Source organism: Pleurodeles waltl, chromosome 1_2, assembly GCF_031143425.1.
Source record: "Pleurodeles waltl isolate 20211129_DDA chromosome 1_2, aPleWal1.hap1.20221129, whole genome shotgun sequence".
Lineage (NCBI taxonomy): Eukaryota > Metazoa > Chordata > Amphibia > Caudata > Salamandridae > Pleurodeles > Pleurodeles waltl.
This window is the reverse complement of record NC_090437.1, coordinates 409,557,724-409,578,520: the sequence shown is the minus strand read 5'-3', so window position 1 is coordinate 409,578,520 and position 20,797 is coordinate 409,557,724.

Sequence of the window (20,797 nt, the reverse complement as noted above, 5' to 3'; positions counted from 1 at the left end):
TCTAATATGCTCACCTATTTTTGTTTAGATGTTTTCCACCCTTTCCTGTGCTTCGTAACCCTGTCTATTTCTCCCTCCTGAGGTATCTGCCGTAAAATAATCCATATTAGTAGTCTCCCTAATCGTGTTGTATCCAATGTACCCTCCTATGTATGTTAGGTTTTATATCTTACCTAAAAGAAGTTCTTTTCCTTACAGCGAGTACGCCATCGCAGAGTCTAACCGAAGTTTCCTAAGCGCATTCTATTTGAACGCGCCGAATTAGTACTAGACACTAACAACGGACTACATCAGTCCGTGCGTCTGAGTAGAAACATGTCATTTCACTTCCTCATTTCTTTCTTAGTATGTGAACATAGAAACCGGACTAAGATACCTCCGTATATGTCCGTGTAGATCATTTAATATTTACAGAACAAGTAAATGCTAAACAGCACATATTCATTGATAGGGATTTAAACATCACATGTGTGCCATTACTTATTTATTGATAATGTTAGATAAACCATTGGTTTATCTGGTAGGTGTCATTGGGGGGTGGACACCTTAGTTTTGTGCACCGTGTATACAATAAAAAAGAAAACTAATATTGGGAATAGGAGCGCCAATCACTCACCACCTCATCCTCCTTTATTTTGTTATCACATTTGTGGTGGGATTTTCTGTGTCCTGATTGTTATATCATCAATGCTCCATGAGGCGACACTCTTCTTCTGATAGTTAGAGCTAAAGGTGTGAAGAAATGATTAGCCAGACCATGATGTGGTGTTTGTTATCAGTGTTTATTTACAATAGTTCATTAAGTGGTGATGGTGATTATATTTAAAAGAAATTGTTCACAATGTGTTGGCGCCTACGCACTCCAGCAGCCGTGTTTGGTTGTTCCCCCTCATGTTGCAGGGCAGCATCCTCCTCTTCCTCGTCTTCAGGCATGTATGGGTCTGGTTCCTTCTTATGCAAATGTTGTGCAGGATGGAACATGTTAGTATGATCTTACAGACCATCTTGGTGGAATATAGGAGGCTACCACCAGTGATGTCGAGGCAGCGGAACCTTGACTTGAGGATGCCGAAGGTCCGCTCGACAATGTTGCGTGTCCTCCTATGGGCCTCGTTGTATGCACGCTCTGCAACTGTACTCGGGTTGCCAAATGGTGTCATAATCCATGGCTGGATGCCATACCCCTGATCAGCTGCAAGAGAAAAAGAATGGGATCATGTTAATGTAGATGGCACTATTGAAAAGACCTTTAATGGCCGTAGTTGTCTTGTGTTGTCTGTGACTCTTTTGTGTACTAATGTGACATCCTATACTTGTAGGCTATACCATCTGCATTGAGTTGTTTCCTTGGCTGAGCAAGTGTTTGTCTGATAACCGTTTGTCGGCAGTATGTTTTGGGATTTTCAGTACAGTGTGCCCTCCCTAGCATTGTGACTTGTAATACAGGTGTCCGTGTGTCTTCACTGGGGGTGAGATGATAGTTCCATGCAGGGTTAAATTTGAAAGTGTTGTTAACACGTTCATATCAAAGTACCCTGGACATCCCATACCTTTAGACTTAGGCAATGTATTAATGTAAAGGTCATTGTGACACTTACAATTTGCAAGGTGACATTTCGGAAACCACACTCATTAATGTCTTAACATTAGGCTGTACAGTAAAATCCGATGTGTGACAGGTTCAATGGTGACTTAAGAAACATGGCTAGTGATGTCAGGACCTCAGTGTGTTCCTGTTGACATGTTGCTGTTGTGGTGTATGTGTTGTGTGTCCTAGAGGGTTGCTGTGCAGTGTATATATATATATATATAGGTTTTTGTACTTACCAACAAGTAGTCCATTGCCATACCGTCCATCCTGGAAGTGTTGATTGATGGTGCAGTGACGGAAGATGAATGACTCATGGACACTCCCAGGATATTTAGCCACAATGTTGGTGAACATTCCTTGGTGATCGACAATGGCCTGAACGTTGATAGAATGTGTGTGCTTCCTGTTGCGGTAGAGGTGTTCAGTTGCAGCAGGTGGCACAAGGCGTACATGTGTGCAGTTGATTGCACCAAGGACATGTGGGAAGACACTGATTGCGTAGAACCCCTGTTTAGTTTCCTGCTGCTTCTGCAGTGTTTTAGGGAAGCAGATGTGGCGGGTGTCAGTCGAATGATGGCGTCCAGTACTTTGGGCAAAAATGCGGAGAATGATGGTTGTGATATTCCGCCTACCAGGGCACCGGTTGTTTGAAAAGAGCCACTTGCCAGCATATGAAGTACGGCAAGCAGCTTTGTTTCTGTTGGGATGGTGTGGGGTGTCACCAAAGTGGGGGTCAACTGCTGTTCAATGTTTCGCAGCAGCTGCTGAATGGCCTGCCAGTTCAACCGGTACCTCTGTATGATGTTGTGTTCCCTGAGGCCCTGAAGGGTTGTTCTTGGGCGGAATATCCTCTCCTGCCTTCTGCGCTGCCTTTGGGGTCCCTGCTGGTGTTGTTGTAGCTGCTGTTGTTGCTGCTGGGCTCTGCGTCTGCGTGCACGCTGGATTAGAATCACCTCCATGGCTCCCTGTTGCTGCTCTGCTGCTCTGCTGCTCTGCTGCTCTGCTGTTTGTTCTGTGTGTTCTGATTAAATACAGGTGAGTTTGCCCCATTTTAACGCCTGCCCTGACCCAGGCGTTAATTTTTGACGCAAATTGGGCTGTGCGTCATTTTCTGGCTCCGCCTTCCAGCCGTGCGTCATTTTTGCCCGAAAGCATAAATATGATGCACGGCCGTTTAAGCCATTTTTTGGACGGGAACGCCTACCTTGCATATCATTAACGCAAGGCGGGTTGCTGCATCCAAAAAATGACGCACGTCAAAGTTTAAATACGGGGCAACGTTTGCGCTGATTGTGCGTCAAAATTTTTGACGCACAATCGGCGCAGACGGAGTATAAATATGCCCCAAAGTGTGCTTTTAGGCCTGCATGTGTTCTTTGTTGTGGCCATGCCTCCTCGCTGATTGTTGTTTGACCATGTGGCTGGCAGCCATTTTGTGTGTTATGCGTGAGGCCTAGTACTCAATGCTCATTACTAAATGTACTATATGAACAGTGTTTTATATTATATTATATACTTTTTTTGTGTTTTTCACCTTCACCACTCCTTGCCGCCCAAATCCCAGTGGTTTCTCATGGTATTCCCCTTCCCCTAGTACATCAGCAATTATATTTTTTAAATTTTTATACTTTTTAATAATCATTTCTCAAACTTTATTTGATTTAAATAATAATAATATTAAATAATTTATTCATTTTTGTAAAAAAAAAAAAAAATGTTTTATTTCATTTTTTTAAAATTTTCCCCATCAGCCCCATATCTGCCATAGGCATACAGCTGCACAACATTATTCAAGGAGTATTCCATTGTAACTAGCACCTCCCTGAGTGCCACATGCCAACTTGATGCACATAAAGCTAACAGTTACATCTGTATGCTGTAGTTGTTGCTCTTTCTTATCCTTCCTGAGTGTACATGATGATGAAGGTTTATGTTGGAGTGGTTTTAAGAATGGATTCACTGTATTGTTAATTATAAACATAAATTAAGTAACAATAAAATTACACTGTCTGTACTACTAATTCAACTACAACAATGCCATGTTTCACTAATGTTCTTGTTATCTGTTTGCTTTTTGGTGCACAAGAGAAGAGAAAGAGACATTACCCACAGAACTACCAGACAGAAGGGCTGTACATGACGTGATGTGTGACCACACTCATCACACGGACGTCTCTTCAGCTTGTGAAACTAAGTGCTACTGTCAACTGACAGCTTCAAGGTGGCACCAAAGAAAGGTGCTACCAAGAAAGCAATCAATGATAAGAAGGAGCTTCCCACCAATGGTATGTTGCCCCAGACCTTTTTTGGGCAAAAACATGGGCCTACCACACTAGCCTTTGGGGAGCAAGCTGGGAGCACCACTCCTGTATCAGGGGCCCCACTCCAAACTAGGCCCAAATCTATGGCTGGCACAGAGGCAGCCTCTCTTATCACTGCAACACAGTGACATTGAATTGAATTGGACTTATCTCTTTCTCAAAGTAGTACCCAATCGTTGCTGGAAACTCAGCTCAGTGGACATCAACAGCCGCAGCCAGCAATAGTAGTTCCACCCGAGTAGGAGCACATCAGGATATTGAGCTTTATGCTGGGGAAGTCGAAGAAGTCTGTCTTTCACAAGATCCACTGTCTTCCAGATCTCTGCTATCTTCTTCTTCAAGCTCCCCTTCTGATGATCAAGACTCCACTTGAATACCACCTCAGTCTGAGACATGCCAGGAGAGGCAAGGAGTAAAAGTGAAGGTTCCTGAAAGCTTTAGAGTTATGGATGAAGAAGAGGAGGATGACAAGTCTGACGATAAGCCAGCCATCATGGATGTTAGCTGAGCCCCAGGGGAGTTTGACATTATCCCATCTTCTCAACCTGCTCCCAGGGATGTTGCACAGATACCACCGCCAACTTCCATATTTACAGCAAGGCACCTCCTGTGACCTACATCTACAGCCACCTCACTAGAAGTAGGCACTGCAGAGAGGCAAACGTCATCAAAACACCCACTTACCACTACTTCTTCAGACATTGGCAATAGCACCAGTGTTAGAAAGTTGACCTCCCCAGTTTGGGACTTCTTTACGGTTAGTGAAAAGGAGTCAAACATTGCCATATGCTCCATTTGCCGAGCGAGTGTTAGTTGGGGTAAGCTTGGTACAAACTATGATACCTGAGGCCCATTAACCCATCGGAGAAAACACCATGCAATCCGCTGGGAGGAGCACCTTAGTGGCCAAAAACCTGCAAGTGGGGTTGATGAAGGTGCTGAGAACAGGGAATCTGATCTGATCATGGTAGAAGGTGAAGATGAAGAAGAGGGTGACATTTTCGTTACACAAATCAGCCCTGTCCCCAGCAGTGCAGTAGTAACGTCGCCCACATTAGCAACAGCACAATGACACAAGAAGACTCAGAGTCAAATCGAGACTCCAAGGCAAGAACGTACAGTGTCTGTTCTGCTAAGACGCACATTGAGCTTGCCACCACCTTCTGCTTTCAAGAAGGCGTCTGCATCAGTGGCACTAGTAACAAAAAACATCCAGGCTACTATTACTTGCATGCTTAGGCAGGAGGGGCAGTATGAACCCAACCACCCAACGGCACGGTTGTACAACAGGAAGCTGGCAAAATGTTAGCACTGGATCTCCTCCCTTTTTTCTTTTGTGGAAAAAGTGGGTTTTCTAGAATTTGTGGCAGCCATCTGCTGAAATGGAAGGTTCCCAGACGGACTTATTTTCACAGAGTTGCTGTTCCAGCGCTACATCACAATGTGCTGGAATTGGTTTGACAAACTTTGCAGCAGAGTGCTGTTCACACAATCCACCTGATGACAGACATGTGGACCAGTTGCCAAGCCACTGATTACATGTGCATCACTGCACACTGGGTCTCTGTTGTGGGGGTTAGAGAAAATATATATCTGCAGTTGTTGGCACTGCTGAAACTTTTAATAGTGTTTGGAAGCATGCAACTGTAGCTATGTTCACCATGGAGAAATTCCATACAGCTGCAAACATCTTGGATGACTTTAACAACAAGGTCTTTGAATGGTTGTGCCCCAGAGGGCTTAGCATTGGATTTGTTCCCAAGGACAACAGCAATAATATAGTTAAGGCCATGTCAAATGGTGGCTCTTTCAGGGTCCTCTGTTTGGCGCACTGCTTCAACATCGTTGTACAGGACTTTCTCAAAAAAGAACCTCAACTCAGCAACTGACTGTCCACATTTAGAAGAATCTGCACTAATTTCAGCCATTCTTTTAAAGCCCAAAAGCTGTTGAGGATTATCCAGCGTGATAATAGAATGCCAGTAAAAGCACTCAGACATGAGGTGCCAACATATTGGAATTCAACTTATTTCATGTTGCAAAGTCTGTTTGAGCAGTACAGAGGATAAATGAATATGTCATGCAAAGAGGGTATGCAACTGTGAAATGCATGATCATTGAGATAGAACAATGGGGCCTGGTCAAATACCCAACAGAGATGCTGCTTCCTTTTCAAATTTTCAGACAGGAAGTCAGCAAGGAGAATTGTACCATGGGCCAAGGTATCCCATTGTTGCATATGCAGCAGAAACAGCTAAAGGAGGTGTCTGAAACGTACGCAGGTGTAGATGAAAAAACAGATGCACGGGGGTTGGCGGAGAGCTTAATCCTTTGCTTATTTCTTAATACAAGGCTGCAAAGAGACATTGGGGGTGATTCTGATTCTGGCGGGCGGCGGAGGCCGCCCGCCAGAATTCCGCCCCCATTATACCGCTCCGCGGTCAGAAGACCGCGGAGGGTATTATGAGTTTTTCCCTGGGCTGGCGGGCGGTCTCCAAAAGACCGCCCGCCAGCCCAGGGAAAAACTCCCTTCCCACGAGGATGCCGGCTCGTAATCGAGCCGGCGGAGTGGGAAGGTGCGACGGGTGCAGTGGCACCCGTCGCGTATTTCAGTGTCTGCAAGGCAGACACTGAAATACTTTGCGGGGCCCTCTTATGGGGGCCCCTGCCGTGCCCATGCCATTGGCATGGGCACGGCAGGGGCCCCCAGGGGCCCCACGACCCCCCCTACCGCCATCCTGTTCATGCCGGCTTTCCCGCCATGAACAGGATGGCGGTAGGGGGGGTCAGAATCCTCATGGCTGCGGAGCGCGCTCCGCAGCCATGGAGGATTCAAACGAGCAGCGGAAAGTCAGCGGGAGACCGCCGACTTTCCGCTTCTGACCGCGGCTGAACCGCCGCGGTCAGAATGCTCGTTGGAGCACCGCCAGCCTGTTGGCGGTGCTCCCGTGGTCGGTGGCCCTGGCGGCCACCGGCCGCCAGGGTCAGAATGACCCCCATTGTGTCATCCAAACATTGTATCTGTACCACAACTCTTGACCCATGGTACAAACAATTACTGACCGATTTCATTCCTTTTTCAGATGGGGATGTTTCAACCTACAAGATGTGGATTGCTGAGTGATCAGTATAGGGAAAGGTGGGGAAGACATTGTGACGCGAAGGGTTAATTAGCTTGAACAGTGTAGATGAGCGTGATGCCTGCTGAAGCCAGAGCAACGTGGAAAAATTCACGATGTTCGCTTTCAAGCTTGTTTTTTTTTTAATGACATTCCGTAGATAAACTTATTCGCAGCTGCATGTGTAAGAAACAGGTTGTGAAGGCGATTCAGTCTCAACCTTGAGAACGAGACCACAGTAAAAGATGGAATGAACACAATGGCCAGGGAATGGCAAAGCAGCCAAGAGACATGTGCTGATAACATAGCTAGAATATCCTGGAAGGGGAAAGAATCCAAGCTTCAGGTTACTTAAGCACACTGAAAGGCGAGTGAGGGAATTGAAGCTCGCAGATTGAGTTGTGAAAACTGTCATCTTCAGACCCAGCGCTGCCTCCCTGTTGTGCTGTTCAAAGACTGTGACGCTCGAGGGGGAGAGAGGTCCAAGCGGGCGGTAGAGGGCTTCCCAGCATTTCGTGGACTAAGTTAAGTTCCACCCAGGGATGAAAGGCCTTTGTTTCTCTGCTCTATTATTATGATTGATTATTATACTTGCACTGTGTTTATAATCTGAAGTATTCAGCTTTTTTATATTTTGCTTTCTGAACATCGTAGTGTGAGCCTGCTACAGTAACTAAAACATAAATTTTGGTATGCAGTTAAGCAAAGCTAATCTGAAGAATTCAGCTTGTTTATATTTTGCTTTCTGACCATCGTAGTGTGAGCCTGCTGCAGTAATTGAAACATGCATTTTGGTGTGCAGCAAATCAAAGCTTATCTGAAGTATTCAACTCGTTTATATTTTACTTCCTGAACATCGTAGTGTAACACATTTTGGTATACAGTTATTCCAAGCTTATATCTGTCAATTAATTCTTTGCTTATATATATACATAGATGCTCTTTGTAGTGTACTCATATATATATATATATATATATATGCTCTTTATTGCTATTTTTATTCTGCCATTGTTGAAGTGCTAAATTCATACATTTCCCTGAAATTCTAGTAAAGCTAAATTGTATTTATAATTGGCGTGTGGTCCTTCATTGAGCGTCCTTATTGACTTATACCGAACAGGTATCAACCAATCACCTGGATAAGACACCGTGCAAGCCAGCAACCTAGAAAAAGAACGACTGGGAATTAGAGGCTCACTCACGGGCAGACGTTCTGGGGTGCAACCTACAACTTCCATGGAGCCTGCAGACAGTGCTTTTGGCTCACAGCAGCCAAAACCAACACCAGCAACAATAACAGGAACAGTAGCATCAGCTCCAAATTCTGCATTTGATTGGTTTCTTAAGGCAGGGCTTAAGTCCACTGCAGAGGCAAAGGCAAAAGAGGTCAAGCAAGGTGAAGCACCTATGACTATTGAGAGGATGGTTCAGGCCTACCTCGATGACCCAATGGAGGTCTATCTGGAACAAAACCCATTGTGTATTGGTATGGAAGGAGGTGCGAATGGCCAGTGCTCAGCAGGCTGGCAATAACGTATGTGGCTTGCCCTGCAGCCAGTGTGTCTGCTGAGCGTGTGTTCAGTGCAGCTGGTGCAGTTGTCACAGTGAGAAGGACCAGTCTCTCGCCCCAAAACATCAAGAGATTGTACATGATCAAAATTAATCAGCACTTTATACGCCTGAATTACAGCATACCTAAAGTACAAAAGGAGGTGGATGAGGGTGATTGGTCAGACTCAGGTCATGGTAGAGCGTAGCTGACCATCTTCTGGGTGAACCACCTGAGTTTGAGGACAAACTCTACTTCCCTGACTACTGAGTAAACCTGGGCCACCATAGAACGTATTATTGACGAACTGCTTTGACAAAAAAAAAAAAAAAAAATGGATGTTTGTTTGTGACTCACAGACTAATGAGCCGCCACAGTTTTAGACACATGTATGGCCGAATTGGAGTTGGACCAGTGTGCAGTGAAGAAGCCCAACCCCCCAAATCCCTTTATGGACATTGGAGAGATCATGCCTGCCTCCATCCAGTGCCTATCCTTTCTTTTATCCCCTAGCAGGACTGCCCCAGATATTTCATTTAGAACTTACTGGCCAATGTGTGTTTCATTTCATGAATCAAAGATGGTCAGCAGTGTCCCACCATGCTTGATTGGAACAGGTAAGTAACACTATAAAGCTATGCACCAATGAGTGATATGAATGATTTTTGTTTCAGTGTTGAAATGATTCATGTGGCAGCAGAGAGTGAGAGTGGGTGTTTATTGTTTAACTATGATAATTACACTTGATTGTGTTTGTGATTGATTTATAATGTTGGTGGCCTTATGGGTGATCGTTTTTTTCCTGAAGGTGATTTTTTTCCTTGCCCTTTGACACTTAGCGCGATTTGTTTAATGGTTTCACACTGCTTTGTTTTCTGGTTCACACTCCTCAAAGACCCAACCAGTCCATTTAGTTAACAAACAAAAATCTAGTATACACAAAAAAAGACTCAATGTTTTTTTTGTTGTTCACCACAGCATTGTGGTACAGGCCACTCTATCTCAATTGGGTCGGGAGACTGAGACCCTTGGGAGGAGTAGGTACGGAGTTGGACATAATCTTTAAAAAGATGTCAGGTGGATGATGCAAGGAATCAGAGTGTGAATTGACAACTTCAACAACTGCCAGAAAAAGGAAGTAATCAACTTCATGGAAATCAACATGGTTGATGACACTAAGAGGCCTATTCAACACCGTGGACTGGTGAGAGACGCATTGATTACTTGATTTGGGAAATGCAATGCTGCTGCATGTGTGTTCTGGCTGGCTCGAATTTATAAGTATGTGGTTTGGTGCGGGGCCTGTTGCAGGTAACTGGAGAAGACAGACATGTCATGGATGATGTCACATCTTCACAGTATGCACATTATCTAGGCTAAATATTGATGACATAGATGATCATGACAGTTGCGAGGTTGATCATCCCGATATACATGCAGCCACTTGTCTGTGAATTTAGGTTGGTGTAATTGCTTTCACTTAATTGCTCTCACAGCAGTCATAAAATGAATGATTGTAAAGGACTATGCTCTTGCTCTGTCTCCTCTGAGTCTTCTTGGTAAGCTGCTCCTCATGAAACATACCTTCCATTCTATCATTCTTCTGGATTCTACAATATCATGATAATCATTTCTGTTTTACAATCCACAGGCCTTCTCTTTTCCTGCCCAAAATGAAAAAGCACCATAACACGTATGTTTATCTTATCGGACCACTTCAGCCAGGGTGGCACTCAAGATTGACAGGGAATCCAAGAAGAATGCAGATGCACCACCCAATTTGGCAATACAGACTCTCATAATTTTTCTTTTAATAATCTTTTTTAGAACTGTGTGTGTTTGCTTCACTTCAACATTTATATTTACTATTTTTCAAACCTAGGTGACAGATCATTTAGATATATAATAACTTGGGTCTCTCTGGGACTGATGGAATGTTTAAAAACCATTCCTTTCTATTCCTCCCACAACAGGCTGCTGATCATTGCCCAGATGAATGTTGTGTTTGTGTAGTGTTTGTCTTTTTGTCACACGTTTCCCTAAATCCCCATTACCATCCATTCATCAAATCCCTAACCCTCTTTCCCCGGGCTGTGTGGTTATGGAGGTGTGACCTAATAATTTACTCCAGTAATTAATCACACACTTAGTGGGTTAGATGTGGTGAAAGCAGCACCAACTCAGTGTGCAGGATCTTCATTTAAGTTCACCTAGGTGGGAGTGATGCCTTCACTGTTAGTGCGCTAGCATGCTACTACTATCACCTACATGGCACCTTGGGAAACCATGCAGCCCTCGCTTCATCTATTCAGGTATGAAAACTATGGAGCATTGCAGTTGTACTTTTAGTCAATATAATAGGCAATGGCAAATCCCCCCCACTCCTTATGGGTCAATATAGTTGCAGACTGCAGTGCAGAGGCTAGGAGAGTAGTAAGTTAAGGGTACCTAGCTGCATAAATAATTGTTATACACCATCGGAAGATTTTTAAAAACATGTTGCACTAAAAGGCAGCAGTGCAAAGTAAAAAAAAAAAAGATTTGAGGCATAAATAACATTAAGTAAATATTTATTAATCCTAACAAGAAGAATACAAACCCACCCCTTCCACCCCCAACTGGCCCACCTCTCTCCCAAACAAATCTCCCTGTCCCCAACTAATGACCACAAAAACTCAACTGTCCATGATAAAAGAAACATCCAACAGTCCCGGGCCCAAAAACCCACATTCCCACCCTCTCCACCCACAACAAGTCCCACCCACCAACAAAAGGATAAAAAGGAACAGAACAGGGCACTAACAGCAGACCAGGAGCTGTTTCAGGAGCCCCTCCATACGTGCCTGCATGGCTTCTATCTGTCCCAGCCTTCGCAGGACACGGCATTGAAAAGTGCTGTCTGAGGGAGGAGCAGCAGTGATGGAATGCCAGTAGACTGCAGTGCTGGTATTGAGATTGAGAGGCTGGAGGTGCTGGGGGCTGGCTGAGGCCCTGGGTACTGGTAGCTGCCGCCGCAGCCTCCTCCTCCTTCTCCTTCAGGACCACCAGCCACTGATAATCAGTTTCTGCTGCCACAGCCAGGTTTCTATTTCCTGCCTTGATGGTGGACCACAGGAATAGCTATATCAAGAAAGAAAAAAGACAAATTGTAAACAATGCTCTGTGCATTTGCTGGTCACCTCAGGCCATTCAATTTTGATGTGAGTACAGTCACAGCCATTATGCAGTATGGAGTGCAAGTATTCTTCTCTCTTCTGTTGTGCTAAAATAAAGGAGGCATGCTAGCTTTGCTGGCGCCCTACTCGTACTCATTACTGTCTGCAGCTGGGGCAGCTGTAATAGACAATAATAATATTCCAATGGTCCTGTTCTTCTTCAAAATGCCTTCAATTTTACCCTGACTACATGGCAGATGAATAGTGAACACTATGATTGATACATGTGAAGTCATGTACTATAAATTCAATCATACAGACATCCTGTCTGCTGTAAGCAGATGCTGGGAAATGAAATGCACTGCTGTACTAGGAAAGGATTAAGGAATGGGATATATAGATTTTATTTGGCTTGTTCATCACAAACTATCCTATCCACAAAACTCAAGGCACTTATTTAGTCCCACTTTACTCCCTGTTCTCACCCTCCTCCACCACACTTTGTAATTGCTTTTTTCCAACAAAATAAATTTGCTTGGCAGTAAGGAAAGAAATCTTAACTTACTCTACTGCAGGGTAAGTTAGAGGGGACAGGCTGGGTGAAAGACTGGATGGGTAGGTAGAGTATATGTTTTACTGATCATCATCATGCGACTAAGGTTTGGCTGGTAGTGAGTCACTGTGGTTGGCAAATGTTGAAAGGGAAAAAATTGGACAGACGTAAATCTGTTATGAAAGCTATAATTAAATATATCACTTGGCTAGAAAAATGTAGCGCACACAAACAATGGATTTTTCAAATGTTTCAGAAGGCTGGGACAGAACATAAGAAAGATTAAAGGAATGAAGTGCTAGAAAGTGAGTGAGTGAGCACTGGGAGGGAAAGGAAAAACACCTTGTTTTTGCATTGGCATGCATTGAAAATTTGTGAATAAATGGCACATTAACTCAACTTAAGCAGGTGCACGTTGCACAGTCAACACTGCCGGGCCAAATTGGACCATACATCTATTAGGTCATCATGGGTGGCACTGGTGAAATGGCAAAGGTTGGGAGGGAGGTGATGATTGATGATGGGTGGGATACATAATGTCTGCCTCACTTGTAAAATATTGTGAGTCAAGGAAGTGGTCAGAAATACCACCCCAACCCCTTGAATCAAAGCTTTGATAAAACCATTCCAAGTAAGTAAAGTAGGTGTGAAGAACGCCCCTATCCAGAAGACGTCCCTTGTTTCTTCATTCCAAGCATTTATCCATTCATCATTGCATTGTTCTTCTAGTATTCTTATTTTAAACCTTTGGCTTTGATACCCACCATTTAGGCTTTACATTCTCTCATCCACTCTTTCACCATTGAAAACCATTGAAAACCACCCATATCCATCCAAATTCCAAACATGACTCTCAACGAACCTTTCACCAACATTCATTTACCCAATACCCACTAATGCATCCTTTCACACATTCACCATTCCAAGATCAAACCCACCTGAGATTCTTTTCACCCATCCAGACAGGCATCCTTTCACCCATACCATTTCACCAACCTAGGCATACATCCTTTCACCCATATACCCTTTCATCCATCGTTCACCAACCCATGCATTCTATTACCCACCTATATGATTATGCACCCTTTTGCCCCCACATCCTTTTACTCATAATATATTGCACCCATCCTTTCTCCTTTCATCCTTCTTTCACTTTTCCATAAACCCATCATAGTTAAAGTTTATTATGAATCTTTGTCTGGTGAGTTGCAGATAGAAGAGGCCATTAATACTCAACTCCCACTGTATCTACTAAAGCAGGGTGTTCACGAGTGAGTCAACACTAGTACACCCTTGCAGTGAGTATATAACTAATTGTCAATAAGCAAGCAATATGACATCACCGCCCACCACTGCCACCGCAGAGACTCCCCTTTCAGCCTCTGGCGCTGCTGCATCTGCTGCTATGCTGGAGCTGGAGCTGCTGGCCACGGCACTGGTGGTCGGTGAGACTAGAAAAAAGACATTACACATTTTAGATTCCAGATACGCCTCCCCCTCTTGATTTTTGTATAGCAAAATACAACCGCAATACATCACTACAATTTGGTTACAGCATCTTCTCTTCTATCAAAATATCAGACGGCAATTTTGTTGGTTGGCAATTTTTGAAAAAACAGGTAGTTAAGCCAAACTAAAACATTTTGTAATGGAGGGGCAGGGATATTGATTAATCTGAGTTTTTAAAGAAAATTAAAAAGGTGCAAGAATTGGTCAACGAAGGACATATGGTTTTGGTTGTCAAATGCAATGGGGCTGTCCTCCTCCTACTTCCAGCCATTGTTCACGGTCATCAACCGCTGGTATACTATAATAATAATTATAAAACATACACAACATTTGAGGATTCAATTACATGAACATGTCCAAACACTCTTTTTACTGATTGAGCTGGAGCAAGAAAAAGAAAAGCCTTCTCAACAAACATGTGTAGAATACCTTGCTTGGGCATGCAATCTTCCCAGTAGAGTACATGGGTTCTCTGAGCCTTATAGTACCACCAGTCCACAAGATATATGAGGAGAGAGGGAAATCTTACTGACAAAGCATTAGAAAGGAAGCTACAGAAAGACTAGTACAGACAGACAGTTTGAAGTAAAATATAGAAACTTGAAATATAGAAAATAAGTAAATAGGATAATTCAGGGATAAGAAGGATTTAGGAAACGGTTAAATTGAAGAGGAGTTGGGAAAAATTAGGAGGCAGGCACAGTAAAAAGGTAAAAACGTAATTCTAAATGTGGAGCCGTAAAAGTTAGGGAAATAAATATTAATATTGACAACAGTGGGACTTACTGGGGCCAGCAGAGCCATCTGCCCCAACACTTGTGGAGGGGGCACCTCCAGCTCCCTCACCCACCTGACTAGCCCTCTTCTTGCCCCTGGATGTTGAATGATGTAAGAAATAAAGAAAAAAAAAGAAAAAAGATTAGTGGTACAGTTAATAATAATCTTTCCAAAAACGTTTTGGGATGGAAAAGGAGAACTCAGTAACATTGAGGCCCATATTTATACTTTTTGACGCAAAACTGCGCTAACGCCGTTTTGCGCCCAAAAAATTAGCGCCGGCTAACGCCATTCTGAAGCGCCATGCGGGCACCGTATTTATTGAATGGCGTTAGCCGACCGGCGCTGCCAGGTGTGCGTGAAAAAAAACGACGTACACCAGGCAGCGGCGGCGTAGGGAAAAATGGCGTTTGGGCGTCCCAAAATGGGGCAAGTCAGGCTGAGGCAAAAAAATCATCTTAACCCGATTTGCGCCATTTTTTTTGGGCGCCCAGACGCCATTAACATGACTACTGTCTTAGCAAAGACAGGAGTCATGCCCCCTTGCCCAATGGCCATGCCCAGGTGACTTATGTCCCCTGGGCATGGTCATTGGGCATAGTGGCATGTAGGGGGGCACAAATCAGGCCCCCCTATGCCACAATTTTTTTTTAAAAAAATACTTACCACAACTTACCTTTTCTTTCCTGGGATGGGTCCCTCCATCCTTGGGTGTCCTCCTGGGGTGGGCAAGGGTGGCAGGGGGTGTCCCTGGGGGCAGGGGAGGGCACCTCTGGGCTCATTCTGAGCCCACAGGTCCCTTAACGCCTGCCCTGACCCAGGCGTTAAAAAGAGGCGCAAATGCGGGGTTTTTTGCCCCGCCCACTCCCGGGCGTCATTTTTGCCCGGGAGTATAAATACCACGCACATGCCTGGGAGTCATTTTTTAAGACGGGAACGCCTACCTTGCATCTCATTAACGCAAGGAAGGTGTTCACGCCAAAAAATGACGCTAACTCCATGAACTTTGGCGCTAGACGCGTCTAATGCCAAAGTATAAATATGGAGTTAGTTTTGCGTCGAATTTGCGTCGAAAAAAACGACGCAAATTCGGCACAAACGGAGTATAAATATGCCCCCGAACTTTTCTAAATCAGAGGGCCTGCATAGTACTAGTATCTTGGACAATCCTATTCCAAATTGTCTAAACCTAACCCTATTCCAAATTTCCAAAACTACATTTTGGAATTACTAGTAAATTGCAATGAATGGTTTTTACTTCTCATCCTGTTCGCAATCTCTCAACACCCTTTGACGGACAAACTCAGTCTGCTTTTTTTATGCATAGATGGATTCATGCATGCATACTACACATCCCAGGGACATTGCTTGGCACTTTACGAGCTGCAAAAAATAAAGACACAGGGAAGTGAGAGAACATGCTAACTCACTAATACTAATAACTATCACTATCTTAGTGACAGGATAGGACACAGGAGGAGTATCTGCATTACTTCTTAAATAATCAGCCCAAGCGAGCGTCAACTGCAAGTATGATTAGGTAGTGCCGAGCACCTGCCTAGATAACAATCACATAATATTTGTAACATAAAGTCAACTTTACCCGCGTGTGAGCAGCATTCTTGCTATTTGGGAAAAATATTAGCATAGAACACAACTAATAAATAATTATCACTCACCGAGCCCTGCAACCTCCATACCTAGCAGGTTGAGCAGGTCCTTCTCCTGATCTAGGATGTCGGGCCCACCGATGCATCACCTGATGGGTGCACCAGACCCCAGAGCTGCAGCACACAGCCCGTTGCACCCTCTCTCAGCAATGCCGGTACTTCGAGCGGCCATACCCACTCCAGGGCCTGCCGCCTGCTGCCAGGTTGGAGAGGAGGTGGTGCTGCACATAAAAAACTAGTGATGTCACCTCCCCTCAGAAAAAAAAAATGTGGGGCTGCACCCCTTCCCAGTGCCACAGCCTGCAAGGAAGGTTGCTGCCAGTGGTGGTTTGGGGGGGCTTGGCACTGCCACTGCCCTGCTCTGCCATGGGGCTGGGCACTGGGGGTTAGATAGAGATGAAAAATAGGGAAGAAAGGAAATAAATGTATGAAAGTAAAGCAAAAACAAATTAAAAAGTACAAAAGTAACATAAAATGAGAAAAAAACAAAATATAAAAACACAAAGAGAAAAGGTAAGATAATAAATCAAAATGAGGGGAAAATAAATTTTATAGATGTAGGATGTAATAGATTAATAAGGGATAAAAGTAGGCCCCAGCATCAAAACAAAGCTAAAATCAAGATGGCCATGCCCATGCGAATCGCATGGTGCTGTTTATGTGATACTTCCAGTGCAAGAACACGTTTTGCATTGCCAGTGACATAAAACGTCACATGAATGGGTATTGCAAGAAACTCTGCATATTCACAGAACTCCACTTAGCGAAGCAGAGTTTTTCTTACCATTTCGTGGAGTTCCACGTAGTGCAACTATGTGAACTCTGCCCGGGCCTAGTCAAAACAAGAGTAACCAAAAATACCACTGGCGGGGAAGATCAAAATATAGAGGCCAAAAAGCCGCCCCCAAGGGAAAGATGGGAGCCAAAACAAAAATAAAGAGTCTTCCCAAGGTCCCCAAAATCTGCACAGGAGGGTGGGCCCAGAGACACCTCACAGTCTAGAGGTGGGTACAAAGGTAAGAACTTTGATCCCAACAAGGGTTGGTGCTATGACTGCAAGAATAGGTGGCATCAAACTAAAGGTCCTAGCTGTAAAAACACAAATAATGCTTCTAGCGAACTTGCTGTAAATGCAGTTGCTAATTTCCAGATGTGATCAGAGGTGTGGCCTAACCTTGTCAGTGATCCCACAGAGGCAACATTAGTCATTGAGGGAGGAGTAGAATTATCCTGTGCTGCCTGCCCAAGTAATACAAAGCAAAACTACAGGGAGCACCCTTTGATTAATGGGGAGTATTAGACCTGGCAGCCTTAGGGTCGTCATCCCCCTGACTTTGTACCTGCCTCCCTCCACTTTTATGACACTGTTTTTGCTGGCTTTAGGGCTCTGTGCACTTTACCACTGCTAACCAGTGCTAAAGTGCATATCCTCTCTCCCTTAAACATGGTAGTGCACTATATGTGTCCGGGGCCTGTAAATTAAATGCTACTAGTGGGCCTGTAGCACTGATTTTGCCACACACATAAGTAGCCCCTTAACCATGTCTCAGGCCTGCTAGTGCAAGGCCTGTGTGTGCAGTTTCACTACCACTTCGACTTGGCATTTAAAAGTAATTGCCAAGCTTTAAACTCCCCTTTATCTGCATATAAGTCACCCCTAAGGTAAGCCTTTGGTAAGCCATAGGGCAGGGTGCTATGTAGGTAAAAGGAAGGACATGTACCTATGTGTTTTATATGTCCTGGTAGTGAAAAACTCCTAAATTAATTTTTCCCTACTGTGAGGCCTACTCCTTTCATAGGCTAGCATTAGGACTGCCCTCATATACTTTTTGGGTGGTAGATTCTGATCTGAAAGGAGCAACCAGATCATATTTAGTCTGGCCAGAATGGTAACAGAAAATCCTGCTTATTGGTGAGGTTGGATTTTGTATTACTATTTTAGAAATGCCACTTAAGAAAGAGAGCATTTCTCTGCACTTAAAAAACATCTGTGTCTTACAGCCTGTGTCCAATCAACGTCTGGGTTGGGCTGGTTGACAGCTCCCTTGTGCATTTTAACCAGTCAACCACAAACACAGGACACTCAGTCACCCCTTCCCTCATCTGCATATTGAATGGGTCTTCCTGGGCTAGAAGGGTGGAGGGTCTGACACATTTCAAAAGCTAGCGGCCTGCCCTCATACAGTGGTCTGCCAAACCCCCTACTGGGACCCTGGCAGACAGGACTGCACTGAAAGGGAAACTTGTGCACTTCAAAACCACTCTTTGAAGTCTCCCCCACTTCAAAGGCATTTTTGGGTATATAAACTGGGTCTCTGACCCCATCAACTCAGACACGTATGGATCTACACCTCAAGAGCAACTGCCTGGCTGTCCAAAGGACTTATCCGGCCTGCTTTGCTGTGAAGGACTGCCGGCCTGCTGTTGCCCTGCTGCCCTGCTGGCCTCTGACTTTGCTGAGAAGGACTCTGCCTTCCCCAAAAGTGCTCCCCAAGGGATTGGATTCAGCTTGCCTCCTGTTCTGAAGTCTCAGGGACAGCAAACACTTCAACTAGTAGCTTCTTGCTATTACCCAACTCCAGCAACTCCAGAATGACTTCAGCAATGCCAGAAACGCTGCAGCCTGCTCCCATTCGGTGGACCTTGCTGCATGCGATGACCGCGGCCTGGAACGTAAGTCAGACATTGCCGCGACTCCGCTGACGTCACTCAGGGACTCAGACACTGCGAAGTCGACACATCATGTCTCGACAGATCGTAATCAGCGACCTTGCCGGGTCACAAGTAATCGACACATCGCTGAATGACGCCGCATCATCTCCCCCTGCACCCGGACGGACTCGACGCCTCACACCCACCTGCTTTGCAGCCCGGAACCGACGCCTCTCTCCTCGGATGCCATAAGGGACTGTTGTTACGCAGACTCAATTGACGCCTCTTTCTGACTCCGTGCGATGTTCTTCATTTTCAAAAGGTACTATACCTGGGTGTCTGTGTGACTCCGTGACCGGCACCGACTCCGTCAACAACCCCGTGATAGCCCCAGTCAGAGCTATTCTGTTTTCTAGACGCTTTAGTTGTATTTAAGATTTAAAAAGTCATAACTTTGCTTGTGTACATTGGATTTTCATCACTTCAACATTATTTTATTCAGATAAATATTATCTATTTTTCTAAACATGTGTGATGTATTTTTGTGGTGTTTTCACTGTGTTACTGTATGATTTGTTGTAAAAATACTTTACACATTGCCTTCTAAGTTAAGCCTGACTGCTCGGTCCCAAGCTACCAGAGGGTGGGCACAGGATAATTTGGATTGTGTGTAACTTACCTTGACTAGGATTGTGGTCCCTACTTGGACAAGGGTGCATACTTCTGGCAACTAGAGACCCCATTTCTAACAGGGAGAAAGTGGAAGCACTGGGGGACACAGGAGCTAGTGGTACCATGGTAACTCAGCACTTGGTTGACTCAAATCAGTATCTGGTAGGGAAGTCTTATCCTGTCACCAATGCTAACAATGAGACAAGGTTCCATCCCATGGCTATAGTAACCTTTGATTGGGGGAAGTTGAAAGGCAAAAAGAAGCAATTGTGTCCTCATCCATCTCAGTAGATTTGGTGTGCTGTGGGGGCCCCCGGCACCTTCCGCTCGAGCTGCGCTCTGTCCTCTCTGCTGCGGCGGGGTTGGGGGCCCAGGATTGGGCTTCGGTCCTCGCCGCGCGTTGGGCGTGGTATGGGTGTTGTTGTGGGGCACCCGCGACCCCCCCTCGGCCTTTCCACTTACCTGGTGTCCATTTCTAGGGCCTTCTCCTTTTTCCTCTTTCTTTCTGGTGAAGCCATATTTCTTTCTCTCCCAGCATACCTTTCTCTTTTCTTGTTCCCTGCTTGCATCTGATTCCCTTCTTACTATGGTGCCTTTCCTATCTGGTTCTATAGCCCCTTCCCAATCTAAGATGGCCGTTTTTCATCTTCCTGTTTGTCACTTCCTAAATAGGGGTATATAAGGGGATTGATTTTTCTTCTCTTTGTGTTGCAACACTTCTCCTGTGGTGGTTACGCTCTGGCTGGTCTTCTATTTGGAATCAGTTTTTGCTCCTGTTTTTCCTCTGTCCTTCTTGTGTTATTCCTGGCATCAAAGTTCTGATTTTTCTTGTGTCCCCCTTTGTTCCTGGGAGTTCCTGTCTGGAGTTTTTTTCCCTACTGGGTTTTTCCTCTGGGACTCCTTCGGGAGGGTACGGACTGTGGTGGCGTATTACTGTCAGCAGCACCATGGCTACCGGAAGGGGTCGCCCCTACCTGAGCCAGAGCCGGACTTGCAAGAACCAAGGCCGCACGCCATCTCCCTCTGGCCTGGACGGTAAGCCAAAGGCAAATCGTGACAGATTGCAACGCCCAAAACTACAGTCATGGTCCAGTATCATGGAGGATCCCTCGACAAGCACAGAACAAACAAGTCAGACATTGCTCCTGACTATCCAACAACAAGCCCAGAAACTATAACAGCTACAAAACGAAAATGCAGCCTTACAACAAGCCTTAACCTCCAGGACC